Raw genomic sequence first — 20,197 nt, 5'->3', positions numbered from 1 at the left:
ATGAGGCGGCCACGCTTCAGTTTCTGTACCTTGTCCACATCTGTCAGGACCTCTGTCAGAAGTATACAGTCCCACACATCAATGGCCACAAATGACCTTCTACCCAGGAAAGGTGGCCTCACCCACAACCAGCAGGCAACTTCTGGATGAGCTCGTATGCAAGAGGGAGGAGGCAATGGCCATCTGGCCAGCCAACTCAAAGGGGCACAGATACCATGGGCAGACTGCTCTCCAACCCCATCACGGGTAGGTTACACAGAGGGTACGGGGTTCCCCAATCTGTGTGGTGGTCTACCTCAATTTGACCAACCTTGTTTAGGATTCCAGAACCACTCTCTTCCAGGTAAAATCATCTCCTCCCCAGGAGCTTCCACCTGAGTTGGGAGACTGGGGTCACAAGAGGACTGAAGGCCAGAGAACAGCTGTTAGGGAGGCGAATCTCAAATTCATTCATTCATTCAACACCCGCTAGCTGTGTTTCTAAGAATCCTTACATCATCGAAATTCAATAGGAATTTTTTCAATACGAAGAAAGACAGTTTTAAACGTTAAAAGACAAAGCAATTTTTGCCTACGTTGATTTTCAATAATAATAGCGTTTTGTGTGGTGATCTGTGTAGTACGATGAAATTTAGATACACTGAGCCAATCCAGCCTTCTATTCCACATAGTTTTTGTTCTGGAAAAGTCATCATCCGGCCTTTCTTGATTCTTTCTTTCTCCTTAGCACACACAGCCTTCTTACACGTTTTTGTCACCTTTATCATCCCTTGTTGCGATGGACAGAGCCACTCCAGCAAACTCTGTCCACAACTTTGTCCTCTAGACTCCATGCTGGTTCCATGGATAAGTCATGGTATATCTTTTTTTTTTTTTAATTTTTTTTTTTCAACGTTTATTTATTTTTGGGACAGAGAGAGAGAGAGAGCATGAACGGGGGAGGGGCAGAGAGAGAGGGAGACACAGAATCAGAAACAGGCTCCAGGCTCTGAGTCATCAGCCCAGAGCCTGACGCGGGGCTCGAACTCACGGACCGCGAGATCGTGACCTGGCTGAAGTCGGACGTTTAACCGACTGCGCCACCCAGGCGCCCCAAGTCATGGTATATCTTAATAGATGGAATCACATCCAGTTTGGACCCGAGAAACCCACATTATAGGGGAAATGCTTATATATTCATTGCAAGCCTGCGAGATCCCAAATGCCAAGAATTGGCGGCGGTGGGGGGGGGGGGGGGTCCTTGCTGTCACTGAGCTGGGAAAGAGGAGGACAAAGTGTTATGAAAGGGCTGGGAGAACAGGGTGCTGGGAGCCCAGATTGTCAGCACATAACCTAGTCCCAGGGCTCCCTGGGGAAAAGACTCGGTTGAGACTTAGGAATTAGGGGAACTTAGCCAGAAAGACAGGAGTGGGCAGGCAGATGTCAAGGAAGGGGGCAGCATGACTAAAAGCTGGGACACAGGAGAGAAAGGTGCTTCTAGGCAAGCAATGCTGTGGGACTAAAAAGAAGTGAATGGGGGCAGCAGATGCGGGGGCTAGAGACAAGCGAGGTCCCCCAGCTTGCAGCGCCAGGCTCCAGGCTCTGGACTCATCCCGAGCACCACGAACAACCAGGGAGGAGAGAAGGAAAACAGATGCAAACAGACCTCTCGTTGGGAGAAACGTGCATCTTGGCTCCAGAGAGTTAAACGGGTTGGACCAGCACAAGAGGACATCTAGAGAGGCCACGTAGGGCATATATCACATCCCCGCCGAGCCACTAGCCCAAGTTCAGACCTTGAGACCAGACTTCCCAAAGCTCGATACCCAGAAAACCATTTGTAGCCACCTGCCCCAAGAGCTCTCTCCGGGGAAGAGTGGAAACAGGAAGGAAGCAGGGTAGCAAGGAGCCTCTCTAGTCTCCGGTGGACGAAAATCAGCCCTCCGACCAATGAGCCCCCTCCTCAGCATGGGGGCCTGTCGGCTAAATGAGCAAAAGGTTTGAAGAACCCCAACCCAGGATCTTTGATAATGGCTCCGTTTCACCAGGCCCAAAACTCCCGACTGACAGCTCAGGACCAAGGGAGGGAGCACAGTTCCCAGCAGTGCCGCTGGCCGGCCAGTGCACAACATGAGCTCCCCTTCCAGGTGGCCCTGGGTACGATCACAGAAGAGACAAGAGATGTCATATAAAAACTTGAACTTCCACACAAAGAAAAGTAATTCGATGGAAGGAAAAGAAAAGCAAACTGCAAAGATGGCCACAGAGGAAGGACCGACATCTACAACACACGAAGAGTTCATACACAGATGAGAAAACACCAAGACTGGGGCGCCTGGGTGGCTCAGTCGGTTGGGCGTCTGACTTCGGCTCAGGTCATGATCTCGCGGTCCGTGAGTTCGAGCCCCGCCTCGGGCTCTGTGCTGATGGCTCAGAGCCTGGAGCCTGTTTCGGATTCTGTGTCTCCCTCTCTCTCTGACCCTCCCCCGTTTATGCTCTGTCTCTCTCTGTCTCAAAAATAAATAAACGTAAAAAAAAGAAAGAAAGAAAACACCAAGACTTCCACTGGTTAACTGTGTAAAAGGAAATTAGTAAATTAACATATATGGAAATGAGTAAAGAAACATGCTATCTCTGAGAGGGACCGAAGGAATACAAAGTTCAAAACCAAGAAGCCTGCTGAAGTATCCAAAAAAGAGCAGGTCCCACAGAAAATGAAATTGGAGCAAGACACATTCCTGTATCGTTAGTAACAATGCACACTGGTCCAGGCCTTCTAGAAAGCAACTCAGAGCCTCTCCCCCCAACGAAGGTAGTTTACCTTCTGATGTGACTGCATCCCAAGTAACTACGTATGTGTACAAAGATATGCACAGCTGCTTTATAACAGTAAATAACTAGAAACAACGCGAATGTCCACACATAATATGGAACTTCAATTAAGATAAAACAATTTGACAGAGTAGCACACGATCCTTGCCAGGGATCGCTGCAAAGTGTAGGTTACGAATGAGAATGTTTACGCTACATGAAAACAAAAGCAAAGCTGAGAAAAGTTATGTGTTAAATATAATCCAGAACGAGAAAACAACACACTGAGGTGAGGATGATTTATGAACTGGTGGGATAAAAGGGAACTTTTGCTTTTATTGGTTTTCTTTTACTGGTCCGACGTATATAGGCAATGGATGTTTAAAACGTAGTATTTCTATCAGTAATCACGAAGGAGCAAACACCCTCTTCTGTGGAGCAGATCAAACCGTGGAGAACATCTGCCCGAATTGGGGTACTCAGACCTTCCCAAGTTTTAAAGGCCTGTGTGGGATTCAAATCCTGACCACGAGGGGGCTCAGAGGGGCTCCTGCTAGCCCGAGTACCTCCAAACACACAGCTCTTCCCTTTGCTTTCATTCCCCCCCCCCAAGTTATTAAATTCTATGCCTTCCTCTTCTTTTTTTTCATTATGCATTGAGATGCTACCATATGAAATATATGTGGGAAAATGCTCATTGGATCCTTCCAACAATCCTGTAAGATAGATGGCATCGTCTTACATGCCCATTTTACAGATGAGGGCACTGAGGATCACAGATTTAAGCAATGTGGCCTGGCCCCCACACCTAAGGAGCCAGAGCCCGAACTCAAATCTCAACCTCCCTTTTTCCAAAGCCCTCGCTTGCAACCACCCTAAGAACTCTTTCTTCCCTGCCTCTGCCTGCGTAACAAACAAAACTACTCAAGGCTCTGCTGTGTCCCCTCTTCTCTTTGTTCTAGCTGCCTAAAGAAACTGGTTAAACTGTAACGAATCCAGAGGTATCCTATGAACTGCTTATAAATTAACCAGTAAGATAAGGTAACGCGGCCCACACTGATTGGGAAAGCTGACACAGAACAGAAAAGGAATTACCTTCAGACACAAGCCTGCACGTGCAGGTAAAAACCAAATGACATCCAAAGGAGTTCTACTCGCAAATCAAGAGCAGACTATGACCCTTGACATTACTGCAGAGAGAGCAGAGTTTTCTGCGCTCTGCCTGCAGAAACCAATTCCACAATCAGCTGAAAGTTTCTTTCCGCTCACAACGCAGCCCCCACTCCAGAAGCGGGGAAGCAAGAACAGTAAAAAGGAACAGAGGAAGTATCAAGGTATGAAACTAACATAGATAGGGTGACAAATGGTCGTAGGCACCACGTATGACTCATTCTATAAATAATGACGCGATAATCGCTAAAGATGTAAATTCTAATTAAATCCGAAACCTAACAAAGTCAAACAACAGCAAACGATGTTTGACAGAGCAAAGGTCTTAGGGGAGCCAAGAGGAAGAATTACAATGAAATCTATGCGGGGAACTGCCCAGCGTTAGAGAAGGGACCTGAGCCATCAGGTTGTTCACCGCCCTGTTTACTGCAGATGGGGAAACTGAGGCCCAGCAAGGTAGATTGAGCATCCCAAGTCACCTTGGGGCAGGTCAGGAAATAGCGGCAACTCGGTCCCCAAACTAGCGGTCCTTCTGCCTTTCCCCGTACCACACGCACCCTGCCTTAGACTGGAAAGCCATTCCATTTCAAATCACATTTTCGAAAGAGCATTAAGCATTCTGTAAATATTAAGTTCCTTTTTAATAATTTTCAAACGCACAGGGGCACATTTTGAAAAGGGGCCTGGTTTTGATTTCTTTTGGAAAATTGCACACCGCTCGGCGTCTAACCTCGTATTGAGTGAAATATTAACAGGCCATATAATGGTTTCAGTGTTCCTTCAGCAAAGCTAAACAGAATTCAAAAAAACATATCCCCCAGGCCTACAGTGGAGTTTCTGGAGCACACATTAAACTCCACGCTCTGCTCTACAAGCCCATCACTGTTAAGTAACTCATCAGAAAATAAAGAGGGAATTACCAAAGGGGAATTGCCAAGCAATTAGTTCTCTGAAGCAGATGACATACTAGTGCTGGAGGGAGGAGCTTCTCGGTTAGTCATATGTCAGCGTCAGAGCCTCCTAATCTGTAAATAAAAATGCATCACGTATGATTACAGCTGGGATGTGGGCTGGGGCTGCCAGGCGAGTGCACAGATAGTAAATCCCAAGTCCTCTGCGTTCCATGCATCTATAAAGCGAGAGACGTTGCCTCTCAAGGCATTTTTTTTTTTAAGTCCTGTAATTTTCATTCAACGTAAGAAAGACAGACCGGTCTCCCCTAAGCGGGCTAAGACAAAAGTGATCTTTATCCTTTCTCTATCCTTCTGACGTGGGTCGGTTAAGATTCGTCCACCTGTCCAGTTGAGGAGAAAAAAATGAGAGATTGGGAGGGGCGCGGACAGGAGGGGACAGGAGACCCGGGGCTTCCTGACGGCCACCCGGACGAAAGCGTGACCTCCTTTCACCGCCCGTTTTGCTCTTAGAGCTTACATCCAGTGCCAGCCCACCACCTAGCAAACTGCAGAGATGAATACTTTGTATCTGCCAAATCTTGCAAGCTGAGCCATGACCCAGGGAAGCTTTTGGAAGAGTCAAAAGTTCATCGTCTCACTGGGACTCCTGACGCTGAACCGCATTTGAAGCCCAGCTCAAGCCAATCCCCTGCGACACAGATAAGCCCGGTGCCACTGCCATCGCTCTTTTCAATTAATAATTATTCAAAGTGCGTAGGAACTTCAGGGAGGTATGAGGACGAGTGAAAAAAAAACACGGTAACACCTCCAGGATGGCCTGGGGGCAACCCTGAGCTGACAGGCCAGCATCCAAACATCCAAATGGAAGGCTCAGCACACAGGAACCCTTCCCTGACCTGGACCTCGTGGAAGATGCTACAGCCCTATCGTAATTTTTTAAATATTAAAGAGACGCCCTCCCTTCTAGACTCAACTGTAAGCTTCTCATACACAGGGCTCAGGGCTTAAGAGTCAATGCATGGCTGCAGTTAAGAGTACAGGGTGGGGGGCGCCTGGGTGGCTCAGTCGGTTAAGCATCCGAGTCTTGATCTCAGTTCAGGTCATGACCTCACAGTTCGTGGGATCGGGCCCTGCACTGGGCTCTGTGCTAACAGCAAGAAGTCTGCTTGGGATAGTCTCTCCCTCCCCCGCCCTCTCTCCCTCTGTCTCTGTCGCACTCCCCGGCTTGCGCTGTCTCAAAATAAATCAATAAACTTAAAAACAAACAAAAAAAGAAGAGTACAGGGTGGAATCCAAGCATGACTTCACCACTTAACAGCTAATCAACCCTGGGCAGGTTACTTCTCCTCTCGGTGCCTTGATTTCCTCATTCACATAATGGATAATAACAGTACCTACCTCCAAGGACTGCAGTAAGGATGAGATGAGTTAATACACAGTAAGTGGGAACGGCTCACCATCTCTATATTTCTTTCAGAGCCCAGCTGGCATAATGCCTGTCACATATTAGATGCTCATTAAAGATGTGCAGACAGAATGATCTGCCCCTGAAGTGGTTTTCTCCAGCCCTCTCACTCCTGTCCTAACCTTCTTGTCTTTTATGGAAGGTAGGAAACTCACTGCCTCATTGTGAGCTAGTCTGGGGAATAGAGACAACCCATCTAAATAACTCAGGTCAAAGAAAAACATCTTGAATGATCCTCTAGTCTTCTCTAATTATATTAAAACCGACTGCCCACTAACAGAACTGCAACCAGATCATCTCCAGCCATGTCTTCTTAGCATCTTTTCATCCCGGAGTCAAAGCTCACTCGCTCTGTCTTTCTTCATTTTCTATAAAGTATAAATGGGAAGCCAAGTTGCTCAGAAAGCTGTGCCTTGCGTGCGTGCGTGCGTGCGTGTGTGTGTGTGCGTCACATTTAGAAGAGTCCACATAAAGCCTCCCGGAAAGCCTTGAAAGTTACAAAACACACCCATATTAATGTGATTTATCAAACAAAGTACAGTAGATGACTTTCCACAGGTGAACAAGTGCTCCAGAGCTGGGTGGATGGAGCAATGTGGTTTCCGCCTATCACATGAGATGAATAAATAAATCAACGGTGGGAAAGATAAAAAGAAATGCTGGAATTGTTCTTAGTACGTACAGGGCTTCACTGAAAATCTTAATAAAACTGTTTAGAGGAAAATAGAAGGGTGGTTTGTTTAAATGAAAAGAGATGCTGCGTGCACTGAATTTCAAAAGCGGCATTCATTGTCATACACACATTAGATTTAGCTAAAATTAGCTCAGGTTTCTCTCTCTTTCTTTCCTTTCTTCCTTCCCTCTTTCTTTCCTTCCTTCCTTCCTTCCTTCGTTCCTTCCTTCCTTCCTTCCTTCCTTCCCTCCCTTCCCTTCCTTTCCTTCCCTCCCTCCCCTTCCCTCCTTCCTTCCTTCCTTCCTTCCTTTCTTAAGGTCTTAAAGGAAGAAAGGTTTGAACATGATTTCATTGAGCTGCAGTTCAGTCCTCGGCAAGGCGTCTGAGATTCCAGGGAGAGGACCCCGTTATCCCCCCAGGCGCCCTCCAGCCTGTCACCAGCCTTCCCTTCCCCTCGGGTTTCAAGGCCAAGCCCCCGAAGGCCGTGCTGCACCCACGTGCCGCTGCCTCCCGCCTCTTCCCACGTGCACTTCACGCCTGCTGACTGCAGCCCCGAAACACGGCCCTCCTCGCTTCCCGCCTGGCGAACTTCCTGCGGGCGCAAGAACTCCCGATCGCAAAGTCGGCTCTGCGGCTCCTCCGAGCTTCTCTCCAGACCTGACCTCTCCCCGCAATTTTACCCCCACCCCGTCTACAACGCAGACGCCCCCCCTTGCACCTGGGCTTCGGCCAGAATGGCCTCGTCAGTGACGTCCCAGGCACTTGCACGGGTCTTCCCCTGCTCCAGCCGCCTCTCCCCACAGAAATGCTGGCCAGCCTTCAAGAGCTGAACTCCGACGAGCCCTCCTCCCCCCGGTCTTTCCTCGCCATCCCACTCGGCGTCACTGTGAACTCCTTCCATATCAGAACGTAACCCCGGTAAGAGCAAGACACCCCATTCTGCTTTGCGTAAGGTCTTGCCGGGCATTTCTCCTCGCCCCTACCTGACCACGAAGAAGGCAGCCTCGTTCTGGGAGCTCTTACTCGTTTTCATTCCCACAGCACCAGGTAGTAGTTTAAAAAAAGATGCAGTGAATGAATGAATGAATCATTTCTTTACACAGAGAGTGCCTGGGAACCAGCGAGGTCATAGCCAGCCGTATCACATGCACAAACGAAGCAGAACCAGAAATACTTACAGCCTAGGTTTTAATTAAAAAACAAAAACAACTTAATGAATATAACAGAATACCGCACGAATGGTACTGTGCCCCTTCTTGGGTTCAGCCATCAATTGTGAGGATTATAAAGGGGCCGTTTTTTATGCAAAATGTTTAGATAATGCTTCTAAGCTTCCTTTCAATGCAATCACAGAAAATGTCAGCCGCTTAAAACTCAAGGTGACTCTGCACTATGTTGGTAATACAATACGTATTCATAAGACACTTGGACTTGCTTAATATACTATAAAAACCTCGGTGTCTTCTCAGCTGCACATACTGACCAAGAGCTAGGACTTTCTGATGCCCGTTTTTTTTTTTTTCCACAATAAAATTCTCTTGTAAACATCGCACGTTAAAAAAAAAAAAATGTGCGTGTGTTTTAACCACGTATGCAATCAAACTACTTCTCCCCAAAACTTGAAGGTGAGGATTCTCTGCCTAGCATATCAAATGATAATACCCCAAAGAGATAAAGCAGTGGTGAGGCATCTCACCCTTTTCCATGCAGCTGACACTTGCAGACCTTAAGAGGCTTAACTTTGCACGTAACTCTTGGGGGGGGTATTCTATTATTCTATTTCCTTTGAAACAACCCCTCCCTGGACCGCAGCCAATAAAATGTAAAGGACCCCGTTCGTATTTCTCAAGGATACGGTGTTTGGGATAACTGCCTCCCTCCTCTGCCCCATCCCCCAAGAGGACCTTACTGACGACCCTTTCTGCGACTCAGGTTTTCGTTCATTTTTACTCAGACCACAAATCACTTCATCTGTGCATGCAACTTCTCAGTTCACCCTGCGACAATATAAAAACAATACGTGTGCATTCTATCGCAGCAACAGGGTGGGGCTGACACAAAATTCAGAAAAATAAATAAAAGGCTCGTTTGCTTTGCAAAGCTGCAAATGTCTACAGCGTTGGTCCAAAGATCAAGGTACAAGTGTATTTACTTGTTCCTAGTCATGTACGGTCCAGGAGCAACCATCAGAAAACAAGAACATTACAATCATCCTGTCGAGAGAAAAGTTACAGGATCACAAAGATAAAACTTATGTGCAGAGCTCGCTTCGGCAGCACGTATGCAAAGATAACTTAGGTTCACAGATCACACACCATAAGCTAGGCACTATCCTACCCAGCAAATGCGTATTTCATTCCATTCTTACAGCAGCCCTAGAAAACAGTTCTAATCTTATCTCCACCTTATACATGAAGACACTGAGGCACAGAAAGGTTCTAGGGCTTTCCAGGACACAATGGCAGTTCCACAGGCAGGCAGGCTGCTTCTGGAGCCGGTGCTCTTATCCCAGATGCCACGGAATTTATCCGCAGCTTAAAAACTGGATCTTAGGTGTAGAGGGGGGAGCTCTTTATTTAAAGAAAGCTGGTGAATCATTTTCTTTTCTAATTATTTTTAACGTTTATTTATTTTTGAGACAGACAGAGAGAGAGAGAGAGAGTGCGTGAGCAGGGAAGGGGCAGAGAGAGAGGGAGACACAGAATCCGAAGCAGGCTCCGGGCGCCGAGCTGTCAGCACAGAGCCCGACGCGGGGCTCAAGCTCACAAACCGTGAGATCATGACCTGAGCCCAAGTCGGGCACTTAACCGACAAAGCCACCCAGGTGCTCCTGGTGAATCATTTTTAAAATGAACATTTTGGTAAAGCAAATATCCGCCTCCTAACAAATCAGTTGCACATCCAGATTTGGATACGTGAGGTATATAGGAACAACAGACCCGCGTCCTGCCTGGTAAGCAAATGGCACGTGACCGGGAAGAGCTGCCCAGAGACCACCTCGTCCAGAAGTTCTCAAACATGCAGAGCATCACTATGATTCCGAGAGACCATTGAGGTTCATTTGGATTCAGGAGGTGGAGCCCCAATCCTTTTTCCCCCCTCTTTTTAAACCCTCCAGGTGATTCCGTTGCCCAGCCAGGCTTGGGAACCTCTGAAAGAGTCCAGCAGGACTGTTCCCAAAGAAAACAGAAAGAGGAGATCTATGTCATAATCTCCTTTGGTTGCACCCACCAGTGCTCTCAAAGCCCTCTTGCCCCAACTTCTGTCTAACTTCCACGTCTCCCGATTTTGTTTAGGCAGGATCCTCTTGTCCTCTCTTCAATACAGAACCATGAGTCATCAACGCTGTTTACACCCTGTGTCGGCATGACTCTCCAGGCCAGAAAAATTTACTGTACGTGAGGCAATCAGGAAGTTGTAAAATCCAAACAGACACAAAGAAATTCAAGATTCGACAAATCCTGGCTGCCGCTGAACAAATGGGCCTCTGTCTCCCCACACCTGAATCGCTGTACCACGAAAACCGTGACTTAAGGTAACAGTTGGATAGAAAAACAGTCTCACCGCATTATGTAAAGGGGACGACAAAGACGATGGGACTCAAGCCTACCACACAACGGTCAACCAGCTCCAACTCAAACGTGGACTTCTTCATGAACCACATAAATTAAACCAACAGGAGAGATATTGAAGCCAAGTTTTTAAAAAGTCTCGTGGCAATTTCTCAACCTCCCTCTGGATCTGGTGTGCAAAGGCAATTACGACAGTCTACAGCGTGCAAAAGCGTGGGTACTAGGTGACTTTCCGGGTCAGACCTTATCCTCAGATGGAACCTAGATGAGCGTAGCAAAAACTCTCACCTGACACGGGATGCACTTCCCTTGAGTGGCCGTGGAGCAGGAGACGGTCTTACAAGGATGACACACAGATCCCCAGCTTGCACCGACCGGCCTGGCGACTTTCTGCACGATGCTCCTGCGGTGGTCGAGGGGGTGCGGGAGAAGAAATCCACAATGAAAAGCAGAACAGACGGCTTCAAAAAAAAAAAACAGTTCCACCTTAAACTGTCTGTACACCGAAACCCAGACCCTCAAGGACATCAAATGTTTGCATTTTCGTGTTATGGAAACTACGGTTACCAGCCAGTCCAAAAGGCAGGTCTGGTTTTATCCAACAGGGCTCGGAGGGAGGCCAACCCACAAAAACGTCATCTCTTCAATCAAATTAAGAGCTTGGTCGCCCCATTTGAGCCACGAACTGGCATTCTTTTCTCTAATGATCCTAACCAATCATCTGATAAACACATGCTGGTCATCACAGCGATAACTGGTGAAATGGGCATGAATTGAATAGTAATCGAGCCAAAGTCTAATTTTAATATAGCATATATTACTATCAACATGCAACTAGAAGGGCAGTCATGGGACAGCACAGTCATCAGCATACTGGTCTAATGGGATAGAAAAATGTATCAAGTGCAGAAAACACTGTAAAAGTATGCACATGTTCCGCGAGACTTTCCGCTGAACTTGAAATTATTTACTTATTGACTATAGGTCTATTTCATTTTCACGTTGCCACAATGCCTTGCGCATGGTTAAGTAAAAATTAATCCACCGTATAATGAATGAGTGAATGTGTGAATGGATGAATGAAAGAATGAATGAATCTTCCATATACCTTTCCATCAGGGAGCCTGGTGCTTGTAGTTTTTGTGAGGTAAAGACCTAAGCATAGAAATGGAAGAAGTTGAGGACTTGATCTGCTCACAGAGTTTTCAGCCCTATGAAAATACTGTTTTCAAATACTGATCATCCCCAATGGTCCACATTAAGTAGAAAGAATCAGTAGCACGGTTGTAAACTAACCCCCAAACTGGTCATTGCTGGGCAGACTTTCCCTCTCTGATTAGCTGTTTGGGCTAATTTTAAATTTAGTTTGGGTTTCCTAAGCCCACGCCAGGTAACAGAAGTAGGGAGAAAGCCCAGGATTATATTGGATGTCAGAAAGAAACTATTCTGGAGTTATGAATACAATCTCCAATGTGAATAATCCGTAAACAGGTAAATGAGCCAATTATCCTTGGATGGCAACACATCTCGGTAGCCATGACTATTCTCATCCACACACACTCACTATTTTTAAGAGGAGGGCCCAGCTGGAAAGGAAACTAATCTCGATCGCTTTCCAACACGTTTCAAAGTAACGAACAGTAGCCAAAGCGCTCTTCCTTCTAACGAGGCCGTTCACCAAGTATTTATTTAAGCATCTATTGCATGCCCCGGACTGATAATGCAAAAGAAGTTTTCTAGCCACTGGTTTCTCCACACGTAATCCGTGAGTGCAGAAAAGTAGGTAAGCTGTTCTAGATTCCAGTATCTCTGAAATCCTTACAAGACTCCACTAAGTCTGTCCCTCCACCAAGAAGCCTGCTGCGTGACACATATAAATGGTGGCCAAGTTAAAGAGAAGCTCACCAAATTCGATTTCCTCTTACACAGTACCTCCTTTCTTGTTTCTTTCTAGTAACCTCTCAAATGAAGCATCAACCTACTGGACAATCATTTCTGAGCAAGACGCAGGCACCGTGGATTTGCAGAGAGCACTCGCTTGACGAGCTATTGCAGAGAGCACTCGCTTGACGAGCTAACAGTGAGTGTTTGCTGGTGTATCTGTGTGTGTGCACACAGTCCTATTTACATATCACCCGGCAGATAAGGTTTTATAGAGTCCAAATTACAGTCTCCTATTCTGCTGAAGTGCACAGAACAGTCAAACATGATGCAAAGGCTGTAAAATATTAATTTACCCTCACACTGGTATGCCTACTTCTTTCCCAGGTATTTGTGGTGCTGCACCAGTTAGAGTAATTAACAGAGTTGACATAACTTGCTGTTCCCTCAGAGGGAAGAAACACAAGAACAACAGCGAGGCAGGGTGGATTCACTGCAAAAACATACAAACAAGATACAAAAAATAATAAATAAAGAAATAACCTATAGCATGTTTTCTACAACACACACACTAAAAATAGAACCCTTCGTATTTCAAAAGCACAGCAGAACCACCTAACACAGTTCCGTGAATAGCGGAAGACTGCTAAGAAAGATGGCCTGAATAAAACTGATGTGATAGTAAAGAAGAAATAATATATAAATAAATAAGAGTTCCTCTTAGCCTGAATCAAAAGAGCCTGATCAGGGGAACCTCTGCCCCCTTAAGTCTCAAATTCTGATTACACTACAATGAATTTTCTGACAAGTCATTTTCAGGTAGGATATATCATTTTTGCTTGCATTATGGCAATTACCACTGCATTTTCATTACTCCGCAAATGATATGCATTAAAAGTTATAGAAAAATCAATGAGACGTTTCTGCTAACATCGAACGTATCAAAGAAAATACAATGCTTGTCGCTCTTTTGTCTGCAATAGTTCTAAACATGTTTTAGTACATTTGGGATGCTAATCTGCACTACAAACATTGATAATACACTAGCCTGACAAGTTCATGTCTATCAGGATTACAAAACATATTACTACACTGATAAAGACAACAATACATCATTTATGAAACAGGGATAAGATTTTACAAACTGCCTCCACAAACAAAGATTATTTACCTAAAATCTTTTTCTTATACATATTTCTTCAAAACCCTGATCCAATTACAACTCTTTCAGCCAACATTTAAAAATATTCTCCAGGGGCACCAGGGTGGCTCAGCTGGCAACGGGTCGGACTATGGGTTTCAGCTCATGTCATATATCCCACGCTTCCTGGGTTCAACCCCCGCATCGGTCTCCACACTGTCAGTGCACAGCCTGCTTGGAATTCTCTCTCTCTCCTTCTTTCACTGCCCCTCCTCTGCTTGTGCTCTCTCCCCGTCTCTCTTTCTCTCCCTCTCTCTCAAAATAAATAAATAAACTTAAAAAAAATCTAATTCTCTAAATCAGCAATCAACATGCTCACTATTATATCATCCCTTAAAGAAATTTTGAATGAGCATTTTATTGAACTGAATTCGATGAAACTAAAATGTGAACAGCAGAATTGCGGACTGCAAAATTCATTCTTAAAAATGAGCAGTCCTGTGGGTAATGCCCTAGGACAGAAATTATGATCTCTGCTGAGATTTCTACAATTCATTTATTTTCAATGCTTTTAACAAAATAAGGAGGGCCTGCTTCTGGTAACCTTGAAAGTATGACCAGAATTAAATCCATTCTTTGAAGCAGTTAAGCTTGTACATATCTGAATCTCTCACAGAAGTCAATCATTCAAATTACTGAATAACTCTGAAAAAAAAAAAGCAATGGAAATCAAATTAGTTAGGGCCACCCCAAAAATGATATCCTGTCTCTCGCCCTATGCCCCATCACATACGCAAGATTTTTAAGTTGTTCAGAGTCTAAACCATGTTGTTACGTACACACAACTGTAGTTGAAAGAATTAACATTCACCCCTACACTCATTTCCAGGGTTTTCATAAAATATGTTTATTGACTAACTTCTCCCAGGAAACAAAATGAGCCACTGTTACAGTGTGTTAGTAATCAGCCAACTGTCATTCAAGGTAACTACAAAAGTAAAATCCACTTGACATTTCAGAATGGAAATAAATAAATAAATAAAGGCATATTACACAAAAGGAATGTAAGTCCTTATACTCTACAATGACAATAAATACTGGACTCACTGAAATGTGTTTACTAATGTTTCACTACTCTCATAAGGCTGGCCTTGCCCAAGACTCACAGCCATTGAAATGTAAGGCCATCTACAGGCACTTGATATATAATCTGGTGGTTAAAGAGTTTGTCTTGAATCTTTCCTTAAGACTGAAAGACAATTCAGAGGCCCGGGAGCCTAGCTATAATATTTCTGACAAAGTATCACTTCTGTTACCCAAACCCTCTTAAAACGAAATCCAGACAGGAAAATATTGACTTTCACAGTTCCCAATCAAGCAACATTTTTCATACTTATTTTAAGCATTCAAAAATGCATTCACATTTTACTGCAAGTGAAGAGATCTTCTGTATGCTGCAAATATAACCTAGGACCTCCAAAGCATGTAAAACTCAAACTTCTGGACCTTATTTCATATCCTTGCTTCCCATCTATTTACAGCCTAGAAAAAAATAGCTCCTTTTAACTTAACCACAGCAACACTTGATCTGAACAGGCCACAATCAAGTTACCCAGGGCATAAACCCACTAAACGGGGAGAGAGCCGTAAACCTCCCCCCCCCTCCCCGGGGGAATGAATTCTACCCCAGGGGAAAGTAACGGTTTACCAATTTAGCTATGGGGCTGTAAAACTCTAAACCCACTGGCAGGATCACAACCAAATCAAGACACTATTATTCTCAATTACTTTTTCTTCCAAACAGCAGGATTATTAAAATACTCCCGCTTAGGTGGATTTCCTGAGGAACAGAAAGCTTCAGCAACCAAAGCTACTTTTCTTTCCTTTTTCTCTGTTATTCTTCTCTGCCTAGCGGACTTAATGAGGTAGTGTCCTAATGCAAAGAGTAAACTACTGCTCTCATTAAATTATATCTCAAAATACAGTACAAGCTGTTTATTGTGCAAAAGCACCACCCGTGGTCAGTCTACTAGCTACAGGCCTGTATCATCTCTCACCGGAGAGAAAAACCTTTGAACTTACTATCACAGATGTAAAAGATCCTGGATGGCTAAGAGGTCCAAATTAAAAATGTATACATTCCAAAAAAAATGCATACATTCAGAATGGCTCCGGCAGTCAGTACTATTTCTTGTTATTATAATGGCTCTTCTAACAGTAAACTTCTGAAATGTGACAATGTGGATATGCTTCCTAAATCAATCACTTGTGCAGAGTTAAATCCTTCAGAAAACCAGTCCTGTAGGTGCTTTCACACCTGAAGGGGTTAAGGGCCCGCAAGGCCAAAGGCACCAGACTGCAAAAGAAATGTCGCTTTAGAAACTCTGGAAGGTTTCTCACAAGTACCAAATACTTGTTGATCTGTTCACAATAAACATCAGCAGGAGTGCCAGGTTCCTTTCACTGTCTGGGGAGATGCATTTCCATCCTGCACCGGGCAAGAACAGCTTGTTGGTCTCCTTTATAAAAGTTGAGTAGCTTAGAAGCCTCATTCAGTGTCGCCCGTCCAAAGGACTGAAAGCAGCAGCAACTGAAATAGTGAAGCCTCTCCTCTGACTTGAGCAGCACAAATACTGGGCATAAAACACTTGGAGTATAGTCCAGGCACAAGACAAACCCACCTGAATGGACGAGGAACACTGTCTGTTGCCATGGCAGCCCGATCTAATTACAGGAGTGATCAGGGCCGGAGTAAGTGCAGGGAAAACCTATACCGCTGACACGTATCTACATGATGAGAAAGACAGGCGGGCGGGAGGTTCAGGGGAGCCCTTCAACCTCTGCCGGTCCTAGAAGGTGGCTTTCAAGCCCATTTGTCTGCGGAGCTGCTAAAATATTGACTGATGCATGCACAGTTGGAGGGCAATCAGAGGAGATTAAATGCCACAGCATTAGCTCTTGTGGTGCAATCCCCTTCCAAGAGTTCATGTGCAGGATTTTCTCAACCTTCTCTTGGGTGGTTTCCTCAAACATAGGCTTCATGCCACACTCAAAAAAAAAAAAAAAAAAAAAAAAAACAACCCAAGTATCAAACTACAAATACACCACAGGGTGGGCTTAACGGGGGCTTCTAGGAACTGCAGGGCTCCTTCCAAACAGAAAAGGCTTAACCAACACCGTTGGAAAAGTAACGAGCTGTGCCTAAAAATAACCATCAAGTAACTACCCACTGCTCTGTACGATATGTAACGACAATGTTTAAATATTAAGAACAGCCTGCATTACAAAACACAAATGTCATTGAGATGTGACTACTAGATTGCCAAAGGAGGAACTTATTTGCATATACACATTCCCGTGCACGTAGGAAAGGATGTGCAGGGCGTATGCCACTCTAAGCCAGTAGTTTTTATTCTGTGGGCGCAATAGGGTCTTCCAATTTTTGCTAATTGTATCTTGTGGCTCGCACAGGGAAGCTCAGAATCTCTTCGGGGACGGCACCAGTTTGGAGGAGTCCCTACTGCACAGCATACGGTAAACAAAATAAAAATAGCTTGCCGTTCTCGTTAGCCACATCGCGCATTATATAACCAGCTTCCGAATGGCTTTTTTTTTTTCTTTGCCCTTACTACTCTTCAGCAATTTCTCAATCTCCCGAAGTATTTATATTACCCTCTTATCTGCAGGATTATATACTAAGAAAGCAAAACAAAACAGAACGGCCACGGGGTTGAACCGGACCCCACGGTCCTTGGACACTGAATTTTTTTTTTTTTTTTGGTTTTGTTTTGCTTTCTGGCAAGATCTCCACCACCACCCTACTTCCACCCCCCACTAAGGTCCTCGCTCAGTCTCCCTAGAAAAACCTGAATTGTTCCATCGCTCCCAGTCAGCCCCCTACGTGGTCGGAAATAAAATGAAAGCACAAGCCCCGGAGTTTAGGAAGGAGGCCTGAGGGCTGGGGGTGGGGTGGGGTGGGGGTAGGGCTGGGGAGGGGTCGGGGCGCCGCAGAGTCAGCCAAGTGGCCACCGAGGGGCCGCTCCCCACCGCGACGGGCCTCGCCGCCCCCCTTCCGCGCGCGCGCACGCACACACAGACACACAGACACACACACACACACACACACACACACTCACTCACACACGCACGCACTCACTCACTCACACTCACGCCGCGCCCCGCCGCCGCCTCACCTCTCGCTCCGCCCGGCCGGCCCCTTCCCTGCCCCCTGCGGGACCGGCCTGCTCGCAGCGCTGGAACCACGTAGGAGGCGGCGGCGGCGGCGGCCGCGGGAGTGGCGGAGTCTCCGGCCCGGCCCAGAGTGAGCGAGCAGCGGGGCTCCAGGGCGCATCCCAATCCCCGCAGCGCCTCCTCCGCCGCCGCCGCCTCCTCCTTCCCCTCCTCCTGGCTTCATTCACCCTCCCAGCAGCCGCGCAGCCGCTCACTCCCGGCGCCGGCGGGGCAGCGCCCGCCGCCGCTCCTCCGCTCCTGCCGCGCGGGCGCTGGCGGGGGCGCCGGCTCCGGGCTGGGGCGCTCGCGGGCTCGCGGCTCCGGGCGGCGGCCGCCGCACATGATCAGGAAGCGGCCGCACCAACAGGGCGGCGGTGGCGGCGGCGGCGGCGGCGGCGGCGGCAGCAGGGCCGCCGCCGCCACTCCAGCCGCGCGCCCGGCACCCGCGCGTCGGCTTCCCCCCTCGCCCACCCCTCCGCGCCCCCCGCGCTCCCACCGCCCGGCGCCCGGCCGCGCGCAGAGTCCCGGCCCGTAGCCGCGCACCCGGCGAGGCCAGCCTCCGCCAGGGAGACCCCCCGCCCCGGGCTCCGAGGCCCGGGCGGCCACCCGCGGCGGGGGAGGGGGGAGCCCAACCCTCCTGCAGACCCACTCGCTCCGCCGCCCTCCGAGGGGAGAGGGCTGGGGAGGGTGCGGCGGGAGAGGAGGGCAGCGCGACCCCCGGCCGCCGCCGCCGCCGCCGCCGCCGCCTACCCCTACGCCACCTCGAGGGAGGGGGACACGGTTCTCCGCACTCGCGGCCGGACCAGCAGCCGCCGGAGCGGGGCGCCGCCGCCGCTCTCCCCGCCCGCGCCCGCACCCCCAACCCGGGCGCGCCCCCTCGCCTGGCGGGCGCCCACCGGCCCGGCAGCCCCCTGCCGTCCGTCCCTGCGCCCCGAGCGGGGGTGTCGGCCCGGGAGGCTGGAGCGGGAGAAGGTTGTATGTACACACACACACACACACACACACACACACACAAAACACAGCACAACACAACACGACGCGTCGATTTCCCTTCGCTCCTCTTCCAGCTGTTTTCTGTGCCGGCGACTGGGGTTTGGGGTTTGTTTGCTGGTTGTTGCTTTTGCCCCTCTCGGGAGAGCAGCGGTAGGGGTAAAATTTTAATCTAAATAAGGGGCGAAGGGGATGGGGGAGGGGGGAGAAAGAATCAGAGGAGAAAAAAATAGCCACTTACTGTAAAGTGTAAATGGATCTGGGGTTGCGTGGGGAAGGGGGGGCAGAGGGAGAGAAACAGTGTCTTGCGGCTGCTGTAGCTCTGGTGGCTGCTCCGCGGGGCTCGTTTTGGATCCCCCTGCAGTGAAACAGGTCCTGTACGGCTCCGCCACTGTAGTAGAAATGATGTCTGCGGTATACTCTGCTCTCTCCTCCTCCTCCTCCTCCTCCTCCTCCTCCTCCTCCTCCTCCTCCTCCTCCTCGTCCTCCTCCTCGTCCTCCTCCTCCTCCTCCTCCCCCCCCTGCTCCCCTCCCCTCCCTCCTCCCTCCGCCCGTCCGCCCTCCCTCCCTCGCGCTCTCTCGCGCTCGCTCGCTCGCTCGCTCCAGTATGTAAATGTGTAATAGAAGCCAAATATGGAGCAGTTGGCTGCCGCCGCCGCAGCTCAAGGATCCGACTTGGGGGTGGGGGGGGCACCCTCTGGCGGGCGGCAGGGCGAGCCGCTCGGAGCACCGAGAGCGCACGGCGCGGCGGCCGGCCGGCCGGCGCCCTTAACCCTTGGCTGCGCGCTGCCGGGGCTCCGCGGCCCCCCGGGAGGCGGCGCGTGGCCCGAACCGGCTCAGCAGCTGGGGGGGAGGGGAAGGGGGGCGGGGGGGGGCGACTCAGGCCGGAGGGGACGCTTCTTCCAGGTTTGGGAAAGGGGCGGGGAGCTGAAGCGATGAGGTAATTTTAGCGGTGACCGGTCGGTCCTCGCGCGCCTCCCCGGGCCCCTGCACCTAGTTGGAGGGGACCGAGCGACCGCGGGGTGCAACTCGGGGCGCCCTGGAGGACTCTCCGAGGGGTGTCGGGCTTCAGCTCCGAGCCAGCGAAGTACCCCAGGGGGAGGAATGGGGGGGGGGGGGGCGAGTCTGATCCCGACGTGCCCTTCGTCCCAGGCGCGCCGGGAATCGTCCAAGAGGACTAACTCGGATCGCCGTGCACGTTAGCCCTCCAAGCCGGTTTCGTTCCGGAACCAGGACCACGGGGCTGCGGGGATTGCCTCGGCGTGCAACTCAGGAAAGTTTGAAGGGTCCCCTCCCCCGCATGTGCACCGTCACCTTCCCTGCCAGGGAAAGCGGGTGCCCTCCCTGCCACCCCCCCCCCCACCGCCACCT

At 48.7% G+C, this 20,197-nt stretch overlaps 1 protein-coding gene across 6 annotated transcripts in view; it reads right to left on the bottom strand.

Moving 5' to 3' along the window:
* The window catches only part of ATXN1 (ataxin 1), a 396,156-nt gene extending 376,894 nt beyond the window's left edge, over nucleotides 1-19,262 (bottom strand). For 3 of the 6 annotated variants that reach the window (XM_030314795.1, XM_030314794.1, XM_030314793.1), the window contains exons 1-2: nucleotides 19,068-19,262; nucleotides 10,873-10,987 (exon numbers count right to left, since the gene is read on the bottom strand). The gene's annotated coding sequence lies outside the window, so the exon portion shown is untranslated. Of the gene's footprint in view, nucleotides 1-10,872; nucleotides 11,046-11,692; nucleotides 13,887-17,799; nucleotides 18,113-19,067 lie in introns of those variants that run through there. The other 3 variants (XM_030314798.1, XM_030314796.1, XM_030314797.2) reach the window with 3 other exon arrangements.
* Nucleotides 19,263-20,197: the final 935 nt, after the last annotated feature.

This window comes from Lynx canadensis, chromosome B2, assembly GCF_007474595.2.
Source record: "Lynx canadensis isolate LIC74 chromosome B2, mLynCan4.pri.v2, whole genome shotgun sequence".
NCBI classification, from domain to species: domain Eukaryota; kingdom Metazoa; phylum Chordata; class Mammalia; order Carnivora; family Felidae; genus Lynx; species Lynx canadensis.
This window is presented reverse-complemented; position numbering and strand designations above follow the sequence as displayed.